Source organism: Pseudophryne corroboree, chromosome 7, assembly GCF_028390025.1.
Source record: "Pseudophryne corroboree isolate aPseCor3 chromosome 7, aPseCor3.hap2, whole genome shotgun sequence".
In the NCBI taxonomy this organism is placed as follows: domain Eukaryota; kingdom Metazoa; phylum Chordata; class Amphibia; order Anura; family Myobatrachidae; genus Pseudophryne; species Pseudophryne corroboree.
In genome coordinates this window covers 177,446,222-177,459,924 of record NC_086450.1, presented here as the reverse complement: position 1 = coordinate 177,459,924, position 13,703 = coordinate 177,446,222, and positions in this window count along the sequence as shown.

Below are 13,703 nucleotides of genomic sequence, written 5' to 3'. Positions count from 1 at the left end.
TGCAGTCTAGGGAGATGGACTGCGACGCTGGCGTGGACACTGTCACCGAGCAGGGACCCCACTATTTCCGCCAGGGCATAGGAGTACAGGTTGGATGTACTAATGCCCCTATTGGTAAGGCTCTATAGTACCGGCAGTGAGGACCAGCATAGGGGAGCCAGTGCTTGACCTGTAGCCCCTCCCCTGGCCCAGGCCGCCATCTCCTCGCAGATTTGCCACCCAGGAGCTGCCTCACACTTTCCCTCAGTTCCTGACAGAGACACTGGGTGCCATGTTCTGATCATAGCTGCTACTAGTCTCTGGGATTGCAGGGCAAGGTCTCCACTGTAAATCCACCTGTCCACAGCGCTGAGACTTTACAGACACTTGAGTATTCTACATGTCTTATTATAGACAGCATTAGTTAAAAAAGAGTGTACCTATTACAGAATATATTGTACGAGTATTCTGATACATACCTCCGGTCTAGGACTGCGCTGTGTGTGTGTGTGTGTGTGTGTGTGTATATATATATATATATAAAGTCCAGTGCAGTTTTATTGTGCTTCTAATATCTATGCTTTGCCTGTGACTGTGTGTGCCTGTACCTGCTGTATGGTTTCACTCTCATGCGTATCCCATCTAAGGTAGCTATCAGTATATTCTATACCCGAAGGGACTAGGTACGTCAGGGTCCTCTAATATAGTGTACACAGTACTTATCGCTATACGGATATTTTACTGTGTTACAGTCATGTACACTGGGGTTGTGTACTTTGTCCGCAAGTTGTGTGCTCTGTCTGGCTTCATCGTACTAACAGCCTGATTGTTGCTTTATTATAATGTCTAACAATAAGCGCAGTAAAACTCTGTAAGCTCATGTATGTTGCAAGTTATGCTCCAGAGGTTTACCTGAGGGGGAAGTAGTGTGTGATGGTCTGTGCTCTAAATGTCATACACCTCCCAGTCAGCCTGCAGCTCCTGTAACTACAATGGAGCCACCCTGGGCTATGTTCCTTCCTGGGGACTCTGGGGGACCGTTTAGCCCCCCCCCCCCCCCCCCCTCCCCATGGGACCTCCAGTGTCCCTGCCACCACAAGTTGTCCCTATAGTAAATCCGCCTTGTGCGGAAAATTTGTCTACCCAGCTGCAACAGTTAAATAAGTCTTTGGTAAGACTGAAATCTACTCCAGGTCACTCCCGTGTTCCTGGGGCCTCTAAGCGGGCTGCTTTCTTCTCACAATCCACTAACCTCTCTGACGATGAGGGGGAAGCATACGGTCCTGTCAAACTCGGAATCATGTGTTACTGAGAGGATTCTACCTTACAGGTTGATGTCCCTGCCCTGGTGGATGCTATTAAGCAGATCATTCAAATCACTGAGGATGAGGAAAACTGATCTGTTTAAACAACAGAAGGTGGTTAAAACTGTATTACCCCATTCTGATCATCTTGTGTACATCAGGAAGGAACCCTGGTCTACCCCAGGTAAGAAATTCCTGCTCCCTAAACGGGCTTTGGCTCGCTATCCTCTCCCTGCAGAGTTATGTAGTAAATGGGGAAAACCCACCGCCAGTGGATTCTCCCGTCACCCGTCACGTGGTTTCGTCTACTCTGCCTGCTATCACTGTTGCCTCCCCGAAGAAACTGACAGATAAGCGTGTGGAGGGATGCCTGAAGTCTATATATTGGGTCGCAAAGGTTCTTGAGGCGTGGGTTCAAGCACTAGAGGATGAGCTGCCCGAAGATATTTCTGACAAGGCCAGACAATACCTGTCTCGCATATACACCGCCGCCTATTACATTCAGGAGGCGTCCTTTGAGGCCGGGTTACTGGCAGCCAAAGCTTCATCCATGTCTGTCCTGGCTCGCTGCATACTGTGGTTAAGGTTGTGGAAAGTGAATTTGGACTCCAGGAAGACCTTAAAGGTTTACTGGGGACATTTTATTTGGAGCGGACCTGAATAAAATAGTGTCTGAATTAGCAGCTGCTAAGAATGCTTTTCTTTCTTCTACTAATCCTTCTGCTCAGAAGGTGAAGACTACCACTTTTCGTTCCTTTCGACCTGAAAGGAAAGCCAAGGGTCCGTCTTACCCCAGACAGTCTCGTGATCCCAAGGCCACCATGCCCAAAACAGACGAAACAGTCCTGGACAGCCCATCAGCCTGCTTCGAAACAAGACAAGCCTGCTGCATGACGGGGCGGGGCTCCCCCTGGGGGACCCCAGGGTGGGAGGCCAACTTCTACAGTTTGCTCAGGTCTGGTTAAAGACCACTTCAGATGCTTGGGTACTGGAAGTTGTCTCTCACGGGTACGCTGTCTCCTTCAAGAGACGTCCCTCTCACCAGTTCTGCACTACGGTACTCCCTTTGGATCCATTGAAAGCGCAGGCTCTAGGTTCTCTCCTGAGTACAGGAGTGGTTGTGCCGGTACCTCAGTCCCAGCGTGGAAGAGGTTATTATTCAACCCTGTTTCTTGTGCAGAAACCCAATGTGTATTTTCGGCCTATACTCAACCTCAAGTCACTGAACAAATTTGTGAGGGTTGCCAAGTTTCGTATGGAAACATTGCGCTCTATTGTGCTGGCGATGGAACCCGGTAATTACATGGTATCCCTGGATATATAGGACGTTTATCTGCATATTCCTATTGCCATATCGCATCAGCAGTTCCTGCAGTTTGCTGTTGGCGACAGTCACTACCAATTCCAGGCTCTGCCGTTCAGACTGGCCACGGTTCCTCGGATCTTCACCAAGCTTATGGCCGTAATGACGGCGCACCTCCGTCGCCAGGGAGTCAGTATCCTGCTGTACTTGGACGACCTGCTGATTCTGGCAAGTTCCCACGATGTCCTTCTCAGTCATCTACAATTGACGGTGAGTTGCTTACAAGCCCATGGATGGCTGATCAATTGGAAAAAGTCCTCGCTTTCCCAGCTCAGAGCATGGTGCACCTAGGGGCGCTTCTGGACACACACAGCCAGAGACTCTTCCTGTCTCCAGACAAGGTCCTAAAAATCCAGGACAGGGTAAGACCGTTCATCCGTCACCACAGAGTGTCGATTCACTCGGCGATGCAGGTACTTGGCCTGATGGTGTTGACGTTCGACATGGTGGAGTACGCTCAATTTCATTCCCGCCCTCTGCAATGATTAATTCTTGCCAAGTGGGACGCCCTGCTTTATCGGATCAGATCCCCAATGATCTTGTTGACTCCAGAGGTTTGTTTGTCGCTGACTTGGTGGCTCCAGGACCAGCAACTGAGCAGGGGCCGTCCCTTCTGGATCCCCGACTGGGTCCTCCTGACGACGGATGCAAGTTTGAGGGGATGGGGAGCGGTGTTGGAGCAACACACTTTTCAGGGTCGGTGGACTAGGGAAGAATCACTCCTCCCAATAAACATCCTAGAGCTGAGGTCGGTGTTCAAGGCATTATCACTCGCCCTGCCTCTGGTACAGAACAGATCGGTTCAAGTACGGTCAGACAACGCCACGACAGTGGCATAAATAAATCATCAAGGCGGCACTCGAAGCCGCATGGCTATGAAGGAAGTGTAAAAAATCCTTTGTTGCGCAGAACGCTATCTGCCAAGTATATCGGCAGTGTTCATTCCGGGTGTCCTGAACTGGGAAGTGGACTACCTTAGTCGCCAGGACATGCACGCCAGAGAGTGGAGTCTTGATCCAGAAGTCTTTCAACTCCTACTGGACAGGTGGGGTCTACTGGACGTAGACCTAATGGCGTCTCAACACAATCACATGGTTCCGGTCTTCGGATCAAGGACAAAGGATCCTCAAGCAGCATTCGTGGATGCACTGGCAATTTCATGGAACTTTCAGCTGCCTTACATGTTCCATCCAGTGTCACTCCTGCCCAGGGTTCTACGGAAGTTCAAACTAGTGATGAGCGGGTTCGGTTCCTCGGAAACCGAACCCCCCCCCGAACTTCACCCATTTTACACGGGTCCGAGGCATACTCGGATTCTCCCGTATGGCTCGGTTAACCCGAGCGCGCCCGAACGTCATCATCCCGCTGTCGGATTCTCGTGAGATTCGGATTCTATATAAGCAGCCGTGCGTCGCCGCCATTTTCACTCGTGCATTGGAAATGTTAGGGAGAGGACGTGGCTGGCGTCCTCTCCGTTTATTGTTGAACTTGATTGTGCTTTATTGCTTAATTGTGGGGAGGACTGGGGAGCAGCTGTATAATATAAGAGGAGTACAGTGCAGAGTTTTGCTGATCAGTGACCACCAGTTTTATCCGTTCTCTGCCTGAAAAAAACGCTCCTTATCTGTGCTCACACTGCTTAATTGTGGGGACTGGGGAGCAGCTGTATTATATAGGAGGAGTACAGTGCAGAGTTTTGCTGACAGTGACCACCAGTATACGTTATTGTTGTTGGGTTATCTGCGCACTGAGATCCTAATGTGTGGACGAGCTGCTAACACTTGTAGGCGACCAGACTACAAATTGCAGAAATATTTAAATTATAGTGTAGCGCTCAGTCCTAGCTGCTAGTTTCACTTGTCTATGTGAAAAATAAGATAGTGTTGTCTGTGAGTACCCTTGGATTAGATATAGCCAAATACATGCGATGTGGTAATAGCTCTTTTAAAGTCTATGGGTTCACAGATAAATCGTAATATATTTTCAAAATGTCCACATAAGCTTGTTAATATTACAAATAACGAGTTTTATTGGTTGCTAGTAATATGGTTAGAAATAAATGGAAATGTGATATACTGAAAGAGTTATTGAATAAAACTCTTTGTCTGTAAGTCCATTGGGTATGTGCTGCAGCCTGCGGCATCCCGCACTGCTGCTGATAGTCTTTTGTTCGTGGTAAAGTTCAAATTCCGTGTTGCATTTTGTTAAATCCGAGGCATAAATGTAAACATAAACACAGTCTTTTGGTGTCTTCACGGTGTGGAGTGTTTAGGGTTAAACAGGGATAAAGTAAGGTTGCTCCGGACTGGTCTTTTTCTCTAGTCTCAGCTTCTCATGGTGTGTCCTGGTACAGACACACCTGAGAGCTAAAGGGTTCGAGAGGCTGACCTGTCTAGGGTGAGGGGGAAACTTGGTCAGCGCTCTACGGAGCAGCTTCACGAGTGACACCCGCCGCATACGGAGACTCACCTTCTGCTTTTCGGAGCTACGACACTGCCGTTTAAAACCACAATACACAAGACTGCAATAAGCGCTGACTACGCAACAGAGACCCGGTCACGTGATCGGGGAAACCCGGAAACCAACCACGCTGCCAAGCAACAGACGGAAGACCAAGAGAAGAAGCCGGTGACGGTGTGCGGCGGAGAAACAGGAGGGTTATCCCTGTTTAACCCTAAACACTCCACACCGTGAAGACACCAAAAGACTGTGTTTATGTTTACATTTATGCCTCGGATTTAACAAATGCAACACGGAATTTGAACTTTACCACGAACAAAAGACTATCAGCAGCAGTGCGGGATGCCGCAGGCTGCAGCACATACCCAATGGACTTACAGACAAAGAGTTTTATTCAATAACTCTTTCAGTATATCACATTTCCATTTATTTCTAACCATATTACTAGCAACCAATAAAACTCGTTATTTGTAATATTAACAAGCTTATGTGGACATTTTGAAAATATATTACGATTTATCTGTGAACCCATAGACTTTAAAAGAGCTATTACCACATCGCATGTATTTGGCTATATCTAATCCAAGGGTACTCACAGACAACACTATCTTATTCTTCACATAGACAAGTGAAACTAGCAGCTAGGACTGAGCGCTACACTATAATCTGTGCTCAGTGTGCTGCATATATCTGTGCTCACACTGCTTAATTGTGGGGACTGGGGAGCAGCTGTATTATATAGGAGGAGTACAGTGCAGAGTTTTGCTGACAGTGACCACCAGTATACATTGTCTGCCTGAAAAACACTCCATATCTGTGCTCAGTGTGCTGCATATATCTGTGCTCACACTGCTTTATTGTGGGCACTGGGGACCACCAGTATATTATATAGGAGGAGTACAGTGCAGAGTTTTGCTGACCAGTGACCACCAGTATACGTTGTCTGCCTGAAAAACACTCCATATCTGTGCTGCATTGTAGTATATAGTAGGAGTACAGTGCATAATTTTGCTGACCACCAGTATATAATATATAGGAGTACGGTACAGAAGGCCACTGCTGTACCTACCTCTGTGTCTTCAAGTATACTATCCATCCATACCTGTGGTGCATTTCAGTTTTGCACAGTTTGCTGACCACCAGTATATAATATATATAGCAGTACGGTACAGTAGGCCACTGCTGTGCCTACCTCTGTGTCGTCAAGTATACTATCCATCCATACCTGTGGTGCATTTCAGTTTTGCACTGTTTGCTGACCACCAGTATATAATATATATAGCAGTACGGTACAGTAGGCCACTGCTGTACCTACCTCTGTGTCGTCAAGTATACTATCCATCCATACCTGTGGTGCATTTCAGTTTTGCACAGTTTGCTGACCACCAGTATATAATATATATAGCAGTACGGTACAGTAGGCCACTGCTGTACCTATCTCTGTGTCGTCAAGTATATTATCCATCCATACCTGTGGTGCATTTCAGTTTTGCACAGTTTGCTGACCACCAGTATATAATATATATAGTAGTACGGTACAGTAGGCCACTGCTGTACCTACCTCTGTGTCGTCAAGTATACTATCCATCCATACTTGTGGTGCATTTCAGTTTTGCACAGTTTGCTGACCACCAGTATATAATATATATAGCAGTACGGTACAGTAGGCCACTGCTGTACCTACCTCTGTGTCGTCAAGTATACTATCCATCCATACCTGTGGTGAATTTCAGTTTTGCACAGTTTGCTGACCACCAGTATATAATATATATAGCAGTACGGTACAGTAGGCCACTGCTGTACCTACCTCTGTGTCGTCAAGTATACTATCCATCCATACCTGTGGTGCATTTCAGTTTTGCACAGTTTGCTGACCACCAGTATATAATATATATAGCAGTACGGTACAGTAGGCCACTGCTGTACCTCCCTCTGTGTCGTCAAGTATACTATCCATCCATACTTGTGGTGCATTTCAGTTTTGCACAGTTTGCTGACCACCAGTATATAATATATATAGCAGTACGGTACAGTAGGCCACTGCTGTACCTACCTCTGTGTCGTCAAGTATACTATCCATCCATACCTGTGGTGCATTTCAGTTTTGCACAGTTTGCTGACCACCAGTATATAATATATATAGCAGTACGGTACAGTAGGCCACTACTGTACTTACTGTTAGGTTCCTGGTGCTCAGAACAAGGGAGATGTTGCGTAGTGAGTCCTGAGCACCAGAACGTGACGCTGAAACGAGGTGTGGTGTGGAAATAGCCCCTAGCACCCTACCTCCGTTTCACCCGTGTGGTCCGTTCACGCCTGAGTGACTATGGTTTCTTGGGCCCACGGCATCCGCGTTTGAAGGGCGGATTAGGTCTGCCCAACTCCGATGCCCCCAGGTCTTAGATTGAGACAAGGCGTGAACCGAGACAGGATAATAACAAGGGGACCTCTAGCTAAAACAAACAGAAGGCTAGGGGCTACTAACAACCCTAAACCTAAATATATGTGCGGCACGCCGCCAAAGGAAAAGAACAACAAAGGAAATGCTGTCCACTCGCCAACACAATACCGTTGTGTACCGGCGGTGACAGCACAAGCAGAACCCTCTGCAAAACACCAGAAACAAATTATAACCAAAGAATACTGCGGCCTGAGCCGACGGACGCGGCAAAGCCGCTACTCACGGAACCGGTACAAATACTTGCAAACGGACAGGAACCCCCAATGTAGCCGACACAGACTCTCAGAACTGGAGGACAGGCAGAATCCCAAACGACAGACCGGTGGACACCAAGAAGCCAGATATTCGACCAGGCACAGACAAAGCCACAGGACTCCTGGACAGGAACGCTTCACGGCAGGACACAGGATCAGACACTGGAATCGACACAGGAACCGACACTCAAAGCAGCTAGACAGACACTGCTAGACAGGAGCTCAGGAACTGGCAGGGACTAGCTCAGAACTCAAGAACTCTGGAACCCAGGAAACATGGAAATCTGGAAATATCACCAGCGTCTGTGAATTGCACCGAGCCAGCATATAACAGAGAGTCTTAATTATGTCGTGCAGCTGCCCTGTTGCACAACTGAGAGGTGCAATCAACAGACAGGTGAGGCTGAACACATGGGAACAAGCTGCAATCACACAGACTCACCACTGGCAGCAAACAAGAATCTTCTTAAACCAGAGCAACGGGAAATCCTGGCCTGCAAGACTACTTATAAACATAAAATAGGAATGAACCACTACCTGTGGTTCATAACAGTACCCTCTCTTTAAGGGTGGGCTCCGAACACCCCATGACACCCACGGGGAACAGAAACAGAAGTATAACATAAAATACATAACCAAAAATGCAAAACAGGAATGAGCCACAGCCGTGGCTCATAACACCTACCTCTGTGTCGTCAAGTATACTATCCATCCATACCTGTGGTGCATTTCAGTTGTGCGCAGTATATATAGTAGTAGGCCATTGCTATTGATACTGGCATATAATTCCACACATTAAAAAATGGAGAACAAAAATGTGGAGGTTAAAATAGGGAAAGATCAAGATCCACTTCCACCTCGTGCTGAAGCTGCTGCCACTAGTCATGGCCGAGACAATGAAATGCCATCAACGTCATCTGCCAAGGCCGATGCCCAATGTCATAGTAGAGAGCATGTAAAATCCAAAAAACAAAAGTTCAGTAAAATGACCCAAAAATCAAAATTGAAAGCGTCTGATGAGAAGCGTAAACTTGCCAATATGCCATTTACGACACGGAGTGGCAAGGAACGGCTGAGGCCCTGGCCTATGTTCATGGCTAGTGGTTCAGATTCACATGAGGATGGAAGCACTCATCCTCTCGCTAGAAAAATGAAAAGACATAAGCTGGCAAAAGCACAGCAAAGAACTGTGCGTTCTTCTAAATCACAAATCCCCAAGGAGAGTCCAATTGTGTCGGTTGCGATGCCTGACCTTCCCAACACTGGACGGGAAGAGCTTGCGCCTTCCACCATTTCCACGCCCCCTGCAAGTGCTGGAAGGAGCACCCGCAGTCCAGTTCCTGATAGTCAAATTGAAGATGTCACTGTTGAAGTACACCAGGATGAGGATATGGGTGTTGCTGGCGCTGGGGAGGAAATTGACAAGGAGGATTCTGATGGTGAGGTGGTTTGTTTAAGTCAGGCACCCGGGGAGACACCTGTTGTCCGTGGGACGAATATGGCCATTGACATGCCTGGTCAAAATACAAAAAAAGATCAGCTCTTCGGTGTGGAATTATTTCAACACAAATGCGGACAACAGGTGTCAAGCCGTGTGTTGCCTTTGTCAAGCTGTAATAAGTAGGGGTAAGGACGTTAACCACCTAGGAACATCCTCCCTTATACGTCACCTGGACCGCATTCATCAGAAGTCAGTGACAAGTTCAAAAACTTTGGGTGACAGCGGAAGGAGTCCACTGACAACTAAATCCCTTCCTCTTGTAACCAAGCTCCTGCAAACCACACCACCAACTCCCTCAGTGTCAATTTCCTCCTTACCCAGGAAAGCCAATAGTCCTGCAGGCCATGTCACTGTCAAGTCTGATGAGTCCTCTCCTGCCTGGGATTCCTCCGATGCATCCTTGAGTGTAACGCCTACTGCTGCTGGCGCTGCTGTTGTTGCTGCTGGGAGTCGATCGTCATCCCAGAGGGGAAGTCGGAAGACCACTTGTACTACTTCCAGTAAGCAATTGACTGTCCAACAGTCCTTTGCGAGGAAGATGAAATATCACAGCAGTCATCCTGCTGCAAAGCAGATAACTCAGGCCTTGGCAGCCTGAGCGGTGAGAAACGTGGTTCCGGTATCCACCGTTAATTCAGAGGCAACTAGAGACTTGATTGAGGTACTGTGTCCCCGGTACCAAATACCATCTAGGTTCCATTTCTCTAGGCAGGCGATACCGAAAATGTACACAGACCTCAGAAAAAGAGTCACCAGTGTCCTAAAAAATGCAGTTGTACCCAATGTCCACTTAACCACGGACATGTGGACAAGTGGAGCAGGGCAGACTCAGGACTATATGACTGTGACAGCCCACTGGGTAGATGTATTGCCTCCCGCAGCAAGAACAGCAGCGGCGGCACAAGTAGCAGCATCTCGCAAACGCCAACTCGTTCCTAGGCAGGCTACGTTTTGTATCACCGCTTTCCAGAAGAGGCACACAGCTGACAACCTCTTACGGAAACTGAGGAAGATCATCGCAGAATGGCTTACCCCAATTGGACTCTCCTGGGGATTTGTGACATCGGACAACGCCAGCAATATTGTGCGTGCATTACATCTGGGCAAATTCCAGCACGTCCCATGTTTTGCACATACATTGAATTTGGTGGTGCAGAATTATTTTAAAAACGACAGGGGCGTGCAAGAGATGCTGTCGGTGGTCCGAAGAATTGCGGGCCACTTTCGGCATTCAGCCACCGCGTCCAAAAGACTGGAGCACCACCAAACATTCCTGAACCTGCCCTGCCATCATCTGAAGCAAGAGGTGGTAACGAGGTGGAATTCAAACCTCTATATGCTTCAGAGGATGGAGGAGCAGCAAAAGGCCATTCAAGCCTATACATCTGCCCACAATATAGGCAAAGGAGGGGGAATGCACTTGACTCAAGCGCAGTGGAGAATGATTTCAACGTTGTGCAAGGTTCTGCAACCCTTTGAACTTGCCACACGTGAAGTCAGTTCAGACACTGCCAGCCTGAGTCAGGTCATTCCCCTCATCAGGCTTTTGCAGAAGAAGCTGGAGACATTAAAGGAGGAGCTAAAACAGAGCGATTCCGCTAGGCATGTGGGACTTGTGGATGGAGCCCTTAATTCGCTTAACCAGGATTCACGGGTGGTCAATCTGTTGAAATCAGAGCACTACATTTTGGCCACCGTTCTCGATCCTAGATTTAAAACCTACGTTGTATCTCTCTTTCCGGCAGACACAAGTCTGCAGAGGTTCAAAGACCTGCTGGTGAGAAAATTGTCAAGTCAAGCGGAACGTGACCCGTCAACATCTCCTCCTTCACATTCTCCCGCAACTGGGGGTGCGAGGAAAAGGCTAAGACTTCCGAGCCCACCCGCTGGCGGTGATGCAGGGCAGTCTGGAGCGAGTGCTGACATCTGGTCCGGACTGAAGGACCTGCCAACGATTACTGACATGTCGTCTACTGTCACTGCATATGATTCTCTCACCATTGAAAGAATGGTGGAGGATTATATGAGTGACCGCATCCAAGTAGGCACGTCAGACAGTCCGTACGTATACTGGCAGGAAAAAGAGGTAATTTGGAGGCCCTTGCACAAACTGGCTTTATTCTACCTAAGTTGCCCTCCCTCCAGTGTGTACTCCGCTCACCTTGTCAGCAATCGGCGTACAAGGTTACTTCCAGAAAATGTGGAGAAGATGATGTTCATCAAAATGAATTATAATCAATTCCTCCGTGGAGACATTCACCAGCAGCAATTGCCTCCAGAAAGTACACAGGGACCTGAGATGGTGGATTCCAGTGGGGACGAATTAATAATCTGTGAGGAGGGGGATGTACACAGTGAAAGGGGTGAGGAATCGGAGGATGATGATGAGGTGGACATCTTGCCTCTGTAGAGCCAGTTTGTGCAAGGAGAGATTGATTGCTTCTTTTTTTGGTGGGGGCCCAAACCAACCAGTCATTTCAGTCACAGTCGTGTGGCAGACCCTGTCGCTGAAATGATGGGTTCGTTAAAGTGTGCATGTCCTATTTATACAACATAAGGGTGGGTGGGAGGGCCCAAGGACAATTCCATCTTGCACCTCTTTTTTCTTTCATTTTTCTTTGCATCATGTGCTGTTTGGGGACAATTTTTTTGAAGTGCCATCCTGCCTGACACTGCAGTGCCAATCCTAGATGGGCCAGGTGTTTGTGTCGGCCACTTGTGTTGCTTAGCTTAGTCACACAGCGACCTTGGTGCGCCTCTTTTTTTCTTTGCATCATGTGCTGTTTGGGGACAATTTTTTTGAAGTGCCATCCTGCCTGACACTGCAGTGCCACTCCTAGATGGGCCAGATGTTTGTGTCGGCCACTTGGGTCGCTTTGCTTAGCCATCCAGCGACCTCGGTGCAAATTTTAGGACTAAAAATAATATTGTGAGGTGTGAGGTGTTCAGAATAGACTGAAAATGAGTGGAAATTATGGTTATTGAGGTTAATAATACTATGGGATCAAAATGACCCCCAAATTCTATGATTTAAGCTGTTTTTGAGGGTTTTTTGTAAAAAAAAAAAAACGAATCCAAAACACACCCGAATCCGACAAAAAAATTTCAGGGAGGTTTTGCCAAAATGCGTCCGAATCCAAAACACGGCCGCGGAACCGAATCCAAAACCAAAACACAAAACCCGAAAAATGGCCGGTGCACATCACTAGTTTAAACAGGAAAGAGGAAGGCTGCTTCTAGTTGCTCCAGCGTGGCCCAGACGGCATTGGTTCTCATACCTGCAGGGTATATCGATAGGGCATCCCCTTCTACTTCCTCAATGACCAGACCTCCTTGTGCAGGGCCCTTGTCTCCACCCAGACCTGACCAGACTGGCTTTGACGACGTGGCTCTTGAAGCATCACTCCTGAGAGCCAAATGATTTTCAGAGGCAGGTACTCAAACGATGTTGAAAGCCCGTAAACCAGCCTCTGCCCGAATTTATTACAGAGTGAAATTGTTACTTCATCTGGTGTGCTGAGAAGAATTATGATGTCCATAGATTCAGAACTTCCAGAATACTGGCTTTCCTGCAAAGAGGCCTGGACTTAGGTCTTCGTCTGGCCTCCCTCGAGGTTCATATATCTGCCTTGTCGGTTTGGTTTCAGAGAAAAATTGCCTCTACACCTGATGTTCAGATGTCATCCACCCTTTCTCATATTCCACCAGGACTGGGCAGTTCAGGTTATCTGTCTAAGGGGGTGTCATCTTTTCACCTTTAACCAAGAGATTGTGGTTCCGGCCTTTGTCTTTTCGGATTTGACTCCCAAAGAACGTACTTTGGATGTGGTTAGGGCTTTCCGTATCTATGTGGAGAGAACTGCCTCTATCAGTAGGTCAGATTCCCTTTTTGTTTTGTTTGGTTTTCACAAACGTGGCTGGCCTGCGAATAAGTTAACCTTGGCCAGATGGATTAGAATGGTAATTGTACAAGCCTATGCGCAGGCTGGACTCCCAGCTCCTGCTGCAGTTAAAGCCCATTCTACTCGGTCTGTTGGACCTTCTTGGGCGAGCGGCCGAGTTGTGGTGCGTCCCCAGAACAATTGTGCAAGGCGGCTACGTGGTCCTCAGTGAATACATTCATTAGGTTCTATGCCTTTGAAACTTCCGCCTCACAGGATGCTTCCTTTGGTCGCTGGGTTCTCTTGCCCACTAGGGCGCGTCCCCTGCCTTGAGGAACTGCTTTAAGACATCCCCGGTTTTCCCTGTGAAACACAGTGTACCCCGCTGCAGAAGGGGAGAGTTATGGTAGACTTACCATGGTTACCTCTCTTTCTGCAAGGTACACTGGGTTCCACAGGGCGCCCACCCTGACACGCCTGGCTTCTTTGGGTTGTATGGC